Source organism: Nansenia antarctica, assembly GCF_963989245.1.
Source record: "Nansenia antarctica genome assembly, chromosome: 1".
In the NCBI taxonomy this organism is placed as follows: Eukaryota; Metazoa; Chordata; class Actinopteri; order Argentiniformes; family Microstomatidae; genus Nansenia; species Nansenia antarctica.
The window spans coordinates 77,403,710-77,416,936 of record NC_137674.1 but is presented as its reverse complement, the minus strand read 5'-3'; the positions used below and the strand labels follow the sequence as shown (position 1 = coordinate 77,416,936).

Genomic DNA, 13,227 nt, shown 5'->3' with positions numbered 1-13,227 from the left:
TTAGATGTGACCAGCTGCAGACCAGAGGGTGGACCAAAACCCTCAGGAGTGAGACTTTTGGTGTGATTGCTATTGTATTGTAGCCCTGGAATTTCAGTTTTTCTTTTTTATTTGAACTTTGCATCTTCCACTTTATTTTTCACTTAAATGAGTAAATGTAGTGTACTTTGAAGTAAATGTACCGTAACTTACTTTCTGCAAAGATACTGAAAAAAAAGGATAAAAGATAGAATAAAGGATAGAAGCAAAAGATAGAATAAAGGATAGAAGCAAATTGTGGCATTTCTGATTCATTCTTGTTGCCTAGTACTTTACAGTTGTACAGTCAACTATTCTGTCTATGATTACTATAAATCAAACCATTTTTATAATCAAATATTCATTCTTGAGAAAATCATTCAAACTATGTAATGCTCCCTGTTGTTAGTGTTTTGAATGAATTAATGAATGGTCTTTATTGTCATTGCTATAGTACAGGTACCAAACAACAACATTTGGGAGGGGTGGCTCCCTGGTGCTAGGAAAGAAAAAAAACCTAAAAAAACAAGAAGGGAAAGGAGCTGGTTTACATAAATAAAGGCTATGTACACTATCCACTATACTATACTATACAAATAAGACGACTAGGGTTGTCATATTGCACATAGTGTTATTGCACATTCATTTAAAGTGTCGCAGTTTGCAGGCTTGAAATGTACACATTTGTGCCTCAGCACTACACCTGATTTTTTCAATCCAGCAGCTGCCATCAATCCGTCCGGACTGTCCAGGGCCCAGAACCTAGGTCTTTGCTGTGTTCAGGGCCTGGATGGCCCTGGGGTAGAAGCTGTGCTTCAGTCTGTTTGTCCTTGCGGCCATGGTCCTGTACCGCCTTTTCGAGGGCAGCCGGGCAAAGTTTTGTAAGTCAGAATGTTATGAATGACAGTGTATGCTTCTGAGTGAACATTGTTGCCAGTGTGTGGTTGAACGAGCTTCTTTTGAGACATGAATGAAGTCATTGGCCAACATGAGTGTTACTAATGCAGACTGTATGAAGAGTTGTGAAACTGTGGCTTCAGTATTGAACACTGAGACTTAGCGACCGTAAAAAACTGTATTACTGTTTGATGCCTCCTCCTACACAAAGCCAACTCACTTGTAGAGAACTAAATGGTTCAAGCCAAACAAATCACATTTAAGTTTTCTTCAGTGTTAAACTCTACATAGTATTTTGCAAGTGGGGGAGTTTGAATGAGAGAAGTGTTATGGATTTCGGAGAACGTAGTCATTGAATGCATTCTGTATGAAAGCAATGCACAAATCACAGTTTTGTTCACATGGGTTTCTGCTCTGCTGACTGTATGAAGAGTTGTGAAACTGTGGTTTCAGTATTGAACACTGTGACTTAGCGATCGTAAAAAACTGTAATAATAAACAGTATAATCTGTAGCTTCGAAAACATGGTTAGAAATATAATGTCGATCTCATGGATGGTCAACTGTGTCACTGAATTTGATAGTATTTACATTTCTCCAGCCCCATTTCTCTGGCTGTGAACCAAACAAGTGGCAGGGTGATCGCTTTGTTGTTTGAATTGCCAAATTACTGATAACTGATTCCCCGAAGCAGCAAACTCAGTTTTATTATTATATATTATCTTCTTCAAACGCTTCATTGAGTTCCGTCAGGACACTCACGTCAGTGGAACCATTAACCATGTACAGTATTGCATGAAAATGATAATACATTTAGCTTGCCGTAATTAGATGGGCTCGGCTCTTTAGAGCCCCCTGCCTGGAGTTAAACGACCCATCGATGAACAGCCCCCGTAAGGTAGGGTGGGGGGTGGTGGGTGCGATGATGACCATCCAAAAACAGCTCTCATAGTCAGTACAACCACGTAATAACTGTTGGTTGCTATGGAAGAGCGTTAACTCGGCTGCCTTTAAGCCTCTGTCCCTTGAACATTGTGTTTCTGCATCCGTGTGAACCAGCTGTTCTAGCACCTGACAGACAGCTGTGCCGTCGAGAGAACGCCCCTGCCTGAACAGAGCATAGTCATGTTTATGCAGTATCTGTGTTTACAAACAACCTTGATTTTGGTTTTTACGTGACTATTTAAGTAAGGGCAGTGGAACACCGAAATATATATATTCTTTTCACAACCTGTACAAACTTTGTGACGTTAGAATTATAAGGTTCTATCTCAATTTTTGTCAAAATTGAGTTTTTTACATAACGGTAATCTGATCCATTAGGTGTTTATTAATGCCTGTGTGTTATTTTTAAAATGTTGACATTTTTTTGTTAGTAATTCATAAAATACAAAGGTTCCATCTCACAAAACATAATGGAATGTAAAAACTTTGACGCTCAATATCTCTGAACTACCCTAAACGGAGATAGAACTCTAGAATTCTAAGCTCACGACTTCTCTATCTCTCTAACTTTTTCCCTCCAGCATTCCCATGTCTCTTCACAATAAAGGACAATCCGCCCTCCTCCACCACCCAACTCCACCTACCTCCACACACACACACACACACACACACACACACACACACACACACACTCACACACAGACCGGCGCCGTCTGTTGTTAATGACTGAGGCTATACCCTCCGACAGTGTTTACCAGCTGACAGGGGCCCTGCGCTCTGTATGCTCCAGCAAGCATTTCCATTTACCTCACTTCTGAGGCCTGCCTAATTTCTCTTTGGAGACAGAAATCCTTTAAACCCCATTGTATCCCAGGGCAACATATTTACTGAGGGTTGGCTTTCCAATACCTAAGAGAGATTAACAGCGCTTCCCTGATTTATGAATCCATTTTCCCACCCACCCATCCACAGGCCCTGGTCAGGAGGAGGGGTGCTCTGCTCTTCCTCAAACACACACGCACACAGATACACACACACACACACAGTGGATCTGGGCATCAGAGAGAGAGAGCGAGAGAGAGAGAGAGAGCGTGAGAGAGAGAGAGAGTGAGAGAGAGAGAGCGTGAGAGAGAGAGAGAGAGAGAAGCAGACTCCCTGTTATTCCTCTGTGGAGATAGAACAGAGCAGACGGCATCACCCAATTGGCTGATAATTCAGTAAATGACTTGTGCCTGGAAGTCACTCCAACTGGCCAAACTTTCTCTGAGAAAATATGGCTTGTTGTGTCTTGAGGGGCTTTGTAGAGATGAGTAGATCCATGCCAATACACACCATGGTCACACTCGCAAGCAAAGTATGTGTTATAAAGGTGTAATGTAATGTGCAGGCCAAAACTAGGGCTTGTGGAGTATGCATTCACCACAAATCCCCCATTACAAAAAAGAGTTATTACATGTGTTTACAGCCCCTCCCTAGTGATCACCACAGTCCCCTGGATGTTCCCCATGTGGTTCTCTGATGCGAGCGGGACAGTGGCCAGGAGGGCAGCGCCATGTGTCAGCCCCCCCCCCCCACCCTCCCATCCCCCTGGCTTTCACCCCCCCACCCCACCCCCTCGCTGGCATCCCACCATGGCACTGCCAACCTCACTAATTGTCTCTGTATTACTCACCCCTTCGACGCCTGCCAGACTGGGTGACAACCCGCCATTTGTTTTCCAAACAGGACAGAGACCACTGGGCCAAACTCTAATACGGCATTAACAATACAGCTGGCAGAGGAGGAGTGGGGGTGATTCACGACACTTCCTTCTCTGTTTCGAAGAAACACTCGCAAATTGTCCTCATTTGTCGTGTCTCAAACTGACAGGTGGTTTAACTGATAGCTTTGAAGTGCGTACCACCATTCCGGCTCGTGTCACATTATCACCTGACAGAACCACACTTTGGAATGTTGGGACATCACTACACCATCATTTTAATGCACCCAATGGAATGAGGAATAGTACCCGTTCCGTTCCATGCACAGGTTTTTTGGACACCATTCCCTATTCCTTTCTGTACATTCCAATGAGTCCGTCCTCCGATTTCTACCTCCACTAGCCCCCCCCCCCCCCCCCTCTGCATTAAAAACACATGTAAAACAGATGTTGTCAGTCTGGTGATACCCAGGATGAGTTTAGCAACGTGGTGGTCCCTGAGAAGGTGCTGATAGGGCTTGGGTAATGCTGCTGAGGCGTAATGCTCTGGTCCCTCTCCTCCAGTGTTAGCTGTGCTGCCTTTGAAGGAAGCGAGGCATGCTGCATAGTGAGGCACCACGTCAGGGGGATTTCTCCATCCTCTCCACCTCATCAATGATGGATGGCCAAAGTGCTTCCGTTTTCATGCTAGAGAACATAACAATCTTGTGTTTGGCCACTTGGCCCTCCTCCTGATTCCCCAAGCTAGCGGCTAGGCTACGGCTATCATTTCTACATTACTGTGCACCACTCCTCATTCCCTCGACTGCTCACCCTCACCCCTCTGTACCCTTTCTATTGGCTCATTTATATCCCCTGTGCAGGGCAGAAATTCAGACACACACACTTACACACACACACACACACACACACACACACACACATATATACACAAACAGACATTACACACACACACACACACACACACACACACACATGCATGCACACACACAAATACCCCGCAGCGATATTTCCCCCTAACCTGAGAACACACACACACGCACGCACACACACAAATACCCTGCAGCGATATTTCGCCCTAACCTGAGAAACTTCGAAGACCAACAACACGTGCATTATACATCTCCCTTATGCATCTCCATTCTATACAGCTCTGTACACACGCACACACACACACACACACACACACACACACACACACACACACACACACACACACACACACACACAGAGAGCAGTGGCGTAGCGGACGGGCCCGCAAGCGACGCACCGCGGGGGGGCCCCAGCCACTAGGGGGCCCCCTAACATTGGATCCCATTTTTTTTTTTTTTTTTTTTGTATAATTACAAAATATATAAAATAAAGAAAATAAGTGGCCCTTCATTGTGTCAACCTTAATTTTAATATATAGGCCTATATTTAAAAATATATACATAGTTAGCCGTATCCAATAGCAACATGACTTTGACGTCACACGTAGGCAGCGAGACACAAGGAAAATGAGCAAGCGAAAATACAATACAAAGTACAATAAGCATTCTTTAGGTGGTGGTAGATTCTCTATTCGGACATTATAGCCGCTATATGTGGGACTGTCGGTCCGATATTGTAAAAAAATCAAATAAAAAATGTATGTTTACGGAAGTACATGTCTCAAGTATTATCTCGGCGGTTAGTCAAGTGAAAGAAAAACAACATACAGATGATAATTCACACAATATAATACCACGAAAGCGTACAGCACTAAACAATAACATTTATTTGGGCAGCATCATACTCAAACTCAGGCAGAAGGGCAGGGTCCGGCCAGGTTCACAGTCACAGGCTGTCAGTGCATCATACAGGTACATACTGTAATTCAGCATGGTTAGGCTATATATAGCTGTTTCTTTTTTCTATTCTACTATTCTAATCTACTTCTGCGGTCTGCGTCTCCCTGGGTATTCCTAGACCAGATGGCAAACAGTAAAGAAATGCCACAATATACCAATATACGAGATGTCCAACGGACAAATCTTGTAGATAGTAATAGTTATTTGTCTGTATTATCTTGTAGATAGTACTAGTTTTTTTTTCTTTTCCTGTCTGTCTTACATGTAACGATGAATTGAAAATCAAGGACCCCAATTGAAATAAGCCAGTGGCTTTCTTGGGTTTTTATCCTTTTAGTTGACCTTGTATGTAATATGTACTCTCATGTACCTACTTCTGCAAATCTTCTAATAAAGTTTTCAATCAATCAATCAATCAAATCCAAAAGGATTTGACTAACCCTGGCCAATTTTACGCAACAAGTAGACTCTGATGCAGCGGAGACAGGGTTGCCAGATGGGCTGGTTTTTGGTGGATTTAGACGTTTTTAGATTGGTTAGGTTGGAAATTCTCAATCCCATCTGGCAACCCTTAGCGGAGAGTCTACAGATATGTTTACAGATATCACACTGCTGTGCACACCACACTTTGTTTAAAGAAATAAAGCTTGTACTATTCTACTTATAATACATTCTACTGATGTGTAGTCTACCATTTGGTTTTAGTTAAAGGCTATTGCTCTCACTAGTTTGTACCTTTTGCTAAGTCAAGCATTTAGAATGTAGAGTGCATATTGCGAAATTTCGCAACGTCAATAACGCATCGGCCTCTAAAAAACGCACGTTTTTTTTTTTTTTTTACTCCGTTGCGAAAGGGCCCCCGCCGCCACCTTGCGGGGGGGCCCCGGGATTTTGCGCTACGCCACTGACAGAGAGAGCTGCTTCCTCCTAACCTGAAAAACATGTAAGAACAACAACACGTTCTTTATTTATTTATCTCCCTTTGGGTATATATTTTATTTTTTCATGGGCACAAAAGATGTCGGAGGTGTGTTGTGTTGACTCTCCTCTCCGCTCCTCTGGTGATAAATGTGATTTAAATATGAATGAGTGGGAGGATGATCCGCCCCGCGGAGATAAGATAACGCCTTGTTTAGATCGCTAGCTCTGTACCCTGACACGTAGCATTGTAACCCACTTTACTGCCTGCCATGACATTTGTATCACAGGATCATACATTACCGGAGAAGAATCAAATTACTCTCTCCTTCAGATCTGTTTACAATGCGTGCACGGCACACCTCTTTGGCTGTTGCCACTTACGCCGCTAGCATACCTGTCATTCTAGAACAGTGTGGAGAGGAACCATTTGCAGCAAGAAATAGGTCCTTTCTCTTGTGTTGTTTTGACAACGTTTTTAGCTTTCCCTCAATATGTATTTCCTTTCATTTTCCACCTTCCTCCACCCCCCTTCTCTCCCTCCCTTGCTTTCCGCTTCCTCCCTCCCCCCCTCCCCCTGTCTATCCCATCAGTAGTCCATCCATCCATTCAGTCTCTCTGTGGTGTGTGGGCTCTCAGCCATGCGCAGCCAGTATGACAGACCTCCGTTCGGCATGGAAATTAATTATAATATTTACAGAAATGTTACTGATTGACAGGATCATGTTGTGTCCCAAATATGCATTCATCTGGAGAATATGTGACAAGGTTATTTATTTATCTATTCATCTACATGTTTCTCTACTTTCAACAGTTAAATGACAGCTGCAATTCCATATCTAATTTTCTGGAGGGACATAATCCATGCAGAATGAGTGACATTCACTTTTCTGCGTAGTTATATATTATCAGATTTTCTGCTCGGTAAAAGCATATTTTATCGAAAGAGCATTCATTTAACTGATGTAGTTGAGTTGAGTTGTGTAGCTAGGTGATTCCTCAGAGTGCATTCTGGGTTATCCGAATGACCCACCAGTGACAAGGCTGCAGCGAATAGAGACACAATAACGTAACATCGTAAAAGAATGAATTTTTTTTTCATTTTGGCAAAATGCCACCAACAAAGAAAGGTGTTCATAATGTGCAGGATGTGATTGCTGCCATCCAAAATGGAGAGAGTGATTTTAAGATGGAATCAGACGACACTGATGCAAGTGATGAAGAGGCAGATGAAGATGACATGAAGTGGACAAAAAAACAACAACAACCCCACTGTGACTGCCCAGCTGATGAATGATGTGGACATGGAGCCCCAACCAAACAAACACACCATGCCCTGTGACAGGTATCGCTGGCTCAAAAGCTCCTTGATCGTGGAATTCATTACATGGGAACAGCCAGGCGAGTACGCCTACTCAACTGCAACCTTGAAGACGAGAAGAGATTGAAGAAAAAGGAGAGACAAAGCTTTGACATCAGAGTGGAGGAGAACTGTGCAACATCTGTGCTGTGAAATGGTATGACAACAGGGCGGTCACACTTGTGTCATCTTTTGCTGGACCAGAACCTGTGCAGAAGATTCAACGCTGGGACAGAGCCTCCAAAACCTCCATTGAAGTTGAGAGGCCTTACATTGTGGGTACCGACAACAAATACATGGGAGGTGTGGATTTGTTGGACTCATTTTCAGTCAAATGCATGTTCTCCGTGAAATCCCAACATTGGTACATCTACATCTTCTGGCACACCATTATCCTCGCTGTGATCAACGCCTGGCACCTCGACAAGCGGGACTGCAAATCTCTCAAGATATCTAGTGAAGACATACTGAACAGGAGACAGTTTCAGGCACAAGTAGCATCCTCTCTCATCCTGGTGAGAATGCATCTCTGCTATTTAACGTTTGTAATATTGTCAATATTTCACTGTTTATAATATTTCCTAAAACGTAAACATTTTGAAAACACAACAACAATTTCTGCATCAGAGGCCTCCTACAACAACATCTGAAAGGTGGAAACTATTTTAGCTCGTTTTATTCTATACCTGGGTCTAATAAGGTTAATCAATTAGAACGTCATACTTTAGCACTAAAGCCAGTTGAAAAGTCCAGAGTAAAGGAGAAGGGAAATCCACCCCGTCCTCTTTTTGAGTTGTTGGCCAGGGTATAAACCGCTCCCTTCCTCTTTATCTCCTATCTGTAATTGCTTCCCACACTCCTTCCCTTTTCATTTTCTCCTTTCTCATCCCTTACTTTGTTCCCCACTCTCTCTCTCTCTCTCTCTCTCTCTCTCTCTCTCTCTCTCTCTCTCTCTCTCTCTCTCTCTCTCTGTCTGAGTGAAGAGCGTCTCCCAGACTCACAAAGAAAGAGATGCACAGCCTCCATCCATTTATCCTCTGTCATTTTAATAGAGACCCTATTACACAACAGACTTGCATTCCTTCTACCCCCCCACGCTTTTCTCTTCTTCATAGGAGCAACACACTCGCAAAAGACTCGTTTGCATTTAACCCTGCCTCCTCTGAGCAATCACATGTACTTGTCAAACAGTGTTTCAAACATCTTTTTAAGTCATGAACAGAAATAGTCACAGCAATGCAGAGAAAAGACAACATGAACGAATTACAAATTGCAAATTTGGAAGAAAGGAGAACTGATCATATAATTGACTTTCCACCACAACATACAGTCCATGTACCTGCCATGCAATGTTCTCCTGCAAGCTGCATGATTAAAGATCACAGTCAGTTATCCCTCACAAACTGTGGAAATAATAATTGATGTGGCGGATTAGCAGACACGTTAGCGTGATGTTAGTCATAGGATTAGGCTTATGTCTAGGAAACTGGTCCTTAATGTTGAATTTGAACGGGGTAGTATTGGGAAATCCTTACTGTAAATCAAGGATAGACAGCTTCAGTTTGCTTTGGTGTTGCTGGTGACAGTACCATTTCCGGTTCTGCATTGTCCACAACACACACACACACACACACACACACACACACACGCACGCACGCACGCACGCACACACACACACACACACACACACACACACACACACACACACAGTGTTTAATCTTTCATGACCCTAACTGAGACTATAAAGCTATGGTAGTAAAATGTATATTAATAAATAAACAGCTTAGAGGGCCAGGACAATTTTACTTTCAGTTGATGCACATGCATCAAATTAATTTAAATAATAAATAAGTCCCTGATTATACCCCACAGTTATCAAATTATAAATTAAATAGTTGTGAAACGTGTATTTGTTGCATAGCAACCGGCGGATTAATGGCTCTAATTATTCCGGCTTTTGCTGAAACGGCGAAGACGCTTTCACAAATTATACACTAATGACAGTGAGATTACTACCTGTCTCACACACGCACGCACTCATGCACGCATGCACACACACACACACACACACACACACACACACACATACACACACACACACACACACACACACACACAGACAGTACACAGGGGCTTTCATAAACATACATTGGAGAGGATAATCGTCTTCCTCTGAATTTAACGTGGCCTTAAGGAGAGAGAAGGAGGAGTTGGGGAGGTCCAAATAATCACTGCCCTATTCGTTCAATATCAACACGTCTGGCTTTATACACACAGCACAATTAAGTAATCCCTGGCTGGCTGGAATACTCCACTGCATACAATGTTTAGAATATTGAAACCCCACTATTCAATTTGCTGGTCAAGCTAATAATGCCACATCTTTTCCCTTTGAGATCCTGGAAGAAGGAAAAGAGGAAATAGGAACAGAAAAACACATTGAAAAGCAAAGCAGGGAAGAGCTTGCTAATACAACCCAGAGTAGCCTGCTTTTATGAACTCAATGTCCTCCTTCCTTTCTCTGCATGCTACTGGAAATGCAATTTAGTTGTTCAGGAAGAAGTGTTTTATCATGCAGGTCTTTGGCAAAACAGCCTCTCTTCTTTTGAGGGGGTATTTTCTCCGGCGGTTTATGGAATGGGAGTTATCACTGAATTCAGCACCTTCAAACACTTTCGCTGATGGGAGCTGGAAACAGGGGAGCTAGTTGTGATGTTCCTCTGTGTTCTCCAATCTACACTTGAGGCCCCAGTACGAGGCCCTTTCAGAGGCCAGTCTAAAGCTGCATTTACACTGCATGTTGTAATGCCCAGTTCAGATTGTATTGCCTACTGTATATTTGAACGCCTGCGCTATTGAACTTTTTTAAATGACCTATATCCGAAACCTGTGCTTTTTGCATACACTTGCTTATACTAAAACAACCAGCATGCGTACAAGGGTTTGGTTACCGAAAACAAAAGTAAACAGACAGCCGACACTTGTAATGAACGCAAACGAGACAGAAACTGTAAATCTAATTTATAATATAAAGCCATTGCTTTCCGGTCCACATTAAGGTGGAGAAGGAAGAAGACTTCACTTTTGAACATCATCAAAATTCAATGACGTGCAAATAGGAATTACTAGGAAATATCCGACAGATATCCGATTTGTTTCTGATTTATTTCCACATAATTGAGGCCTGAATCGGATCTGAGAATATCAGATTCAATGTGCTTTTTTACTGGTTACACTTACATGTTACATATCCGATCTGTGCCACATGTGAGCAGTAAATCGGAATTGTGTCACTCCGACCTGACAGTGTAAACGCAGCCTATATGCTCGTAGGCTGTGTATGGAACTGACAAAGTCTGCTCTGTCAAGACTATAACGTACAAAGAAGAGAGATGTTAGGTCATAAGATGCTATAAATAGAACCAATATATAATGCCACAGCAAGAATAAAGAAATACATTAATACAACAATAAAGAAATAAGAATATATAATGATTTTGCAAACGCTTTAAACTTCAACAGTTAATTCAATCTACGACAACAACCTCGGAAGGCACTAATCATCAACAAAGTTGACAAATTAATCCACCATGGTTCCTTTGTCTTTCATAAGATTGTGCTGTAATGAAAACGATTGTTTTCAGTGCCTGGAACAAGGCCTCAGGATGTATTTGTCTCAGTGGGGAGTTTGACATTTCTGAATGCATGAAACCCGTGTTTTAACTTGAATGTAGATGAATTGTCGGTATGTCCATGGAACATGGTTGTTCATATAAAACAAGCTTATGTTGCACAATTGTATGTATGTTTGATTAGGCTTCTTGTCTTGTGAACAATCAGGATACCTCATATCAATTTGTTCCAGGCCAGTTCTTCATTTCTAAAACATTTGAAGGAATGCGTTTTGGGTGAGGAAATACATTCAAATACTACAACTCCAGGGCACTAGTTGATTTCTGGATTCTCTCTAATCAAATAATTATCCCTGATTTGGTCATTAGCTGTATACCCAACAGCATGTACATCTTCAAAGAAGCTCTGAGAAGTGTTGCACTTCAGAGGAATAAACCGTTCCGTAACAAAGTCCTTCTTTCCATAGCTTTGACCCAGAACTTTTCAATGGTATGAACCTTTTGATATACATAATTGTGAGGACACATGAAAGTGATTTTTTCGATAAAAAAGAAATAAAATGTTTCCATTGGTACAACAATGAGTGGGGCAAAATCAGTAGTCCAACTTTTCTGTACAAATGTCAAGGTTCACATCCACTGTTAATTCAACAATGAAAGCAAACCTAGTCATTCCACTGTACTAACCACAAAGTGCTAAATTGAGTCATTTCCAAAAGCATGCCAAGTGTTATACAAGTAACTTCTCATATAATATGCTTTCAGTTCTCTAACCTTGAATGTATCAAAGCTTTCAAAAAATTATTCCATTAGGATAACATTCCGTACCTCCCTTATTCACCATTACCTCAACATTAACACAGAGCATTCACAGAGCACTCGTGTCGCAAGGTTGAATAGATTTCACCAAATCTGGCAAAAACATCTTGTTGTTCACATGGCTAGTAATTGGTGTTGTGTTACAGAGGAGTGGTTAGGAAAAGTCCAATATTTCATTATAACACGGGGATGCATGTAAAGCACTTAGGCCTTGGTCACTGATTAATTATGTATAGAAACTGCTATGGTAATTGCTTTGAGCAACACTGTTATTTCTATTGTGAGGAACAATTAGCACACACCCAAGTACCCACGGAAGGATCCCTATTCCACTTGTGTAACAACAAAAGCTGGACTCTGTTACTATGCAATTACAGCCCAATTATCCAAGAGTGACGCAAATTATGTTAATTACAAACGTATTCGGTGTTGCTCGCTCCAATGGAATACATTGGATTATCTACGATGAGATTGCCTTGAGAAAAGATTGGTCCAACGATCAAAAAAACAAAACCCAGACGGGCTTTACTTGGGTGATACTTGTTGTTGAGAAACAACATCCTTTGTGACCACCATAACTACAGTGTAACTGCATCTCCCAGCTGACTTTGTGATGCCCCCACAACACACTGTTTACTGAACGTGCCACACAACCGCTCCGCCCGCTATAACTAGGCAGGCGGGCGCGCCGTCGACCTTGGAGCGATGCGTTTGATCTTCCTGCTCCTCACCTCTTAACTATACAGTGACGAGAAGTGGGTCAGAGGAGAATGAGAGGGAGATAAGTAGCGAGAGACAGAGAAGGAGTGAGAGAAGTAGCGAGAGACAGAGAGAGAGAGAGAGAGAGAGAGAGAGAGAGAGAGAGAGAGAGAGAGAGAGAGAGAGAGAGAGAGAGAAAGAGTGCTCATTCCCACCAGAAATAGTGGTGAGTTAACATCTCAACCGCTGTGCTGCGCTCTGTGCACGCCCTCCATCTGGGAAATCAACTCTAAATAAACCAAATGAGCTTCACAAATAGGTGAAGAGCCTGTTGGGGCCCAAGGTTTTCACCAGGGAGGGCAGAACAGGACCAGGTTGAGAGGAGGAAGGTTGATGATTAACTGGGAAA

The 13,227-nt window shown here is 42.4% G+C and overlaps 1 protein-coding gene across 1 annotated transcript in view; it reads right to left on the bottom strand.

The window, feature by feature from the left end:
* The window catches only part of pcdh9 (protocadherin 9), a gene marked incomplete at both ends in the record, with an annotated part of 189,081 nt that overhangs the window by 38,333 nt on the left and 137,521 nt on the right, over positions 1-13,227 (bottom strand). The window lies entirely within an intron of this gene.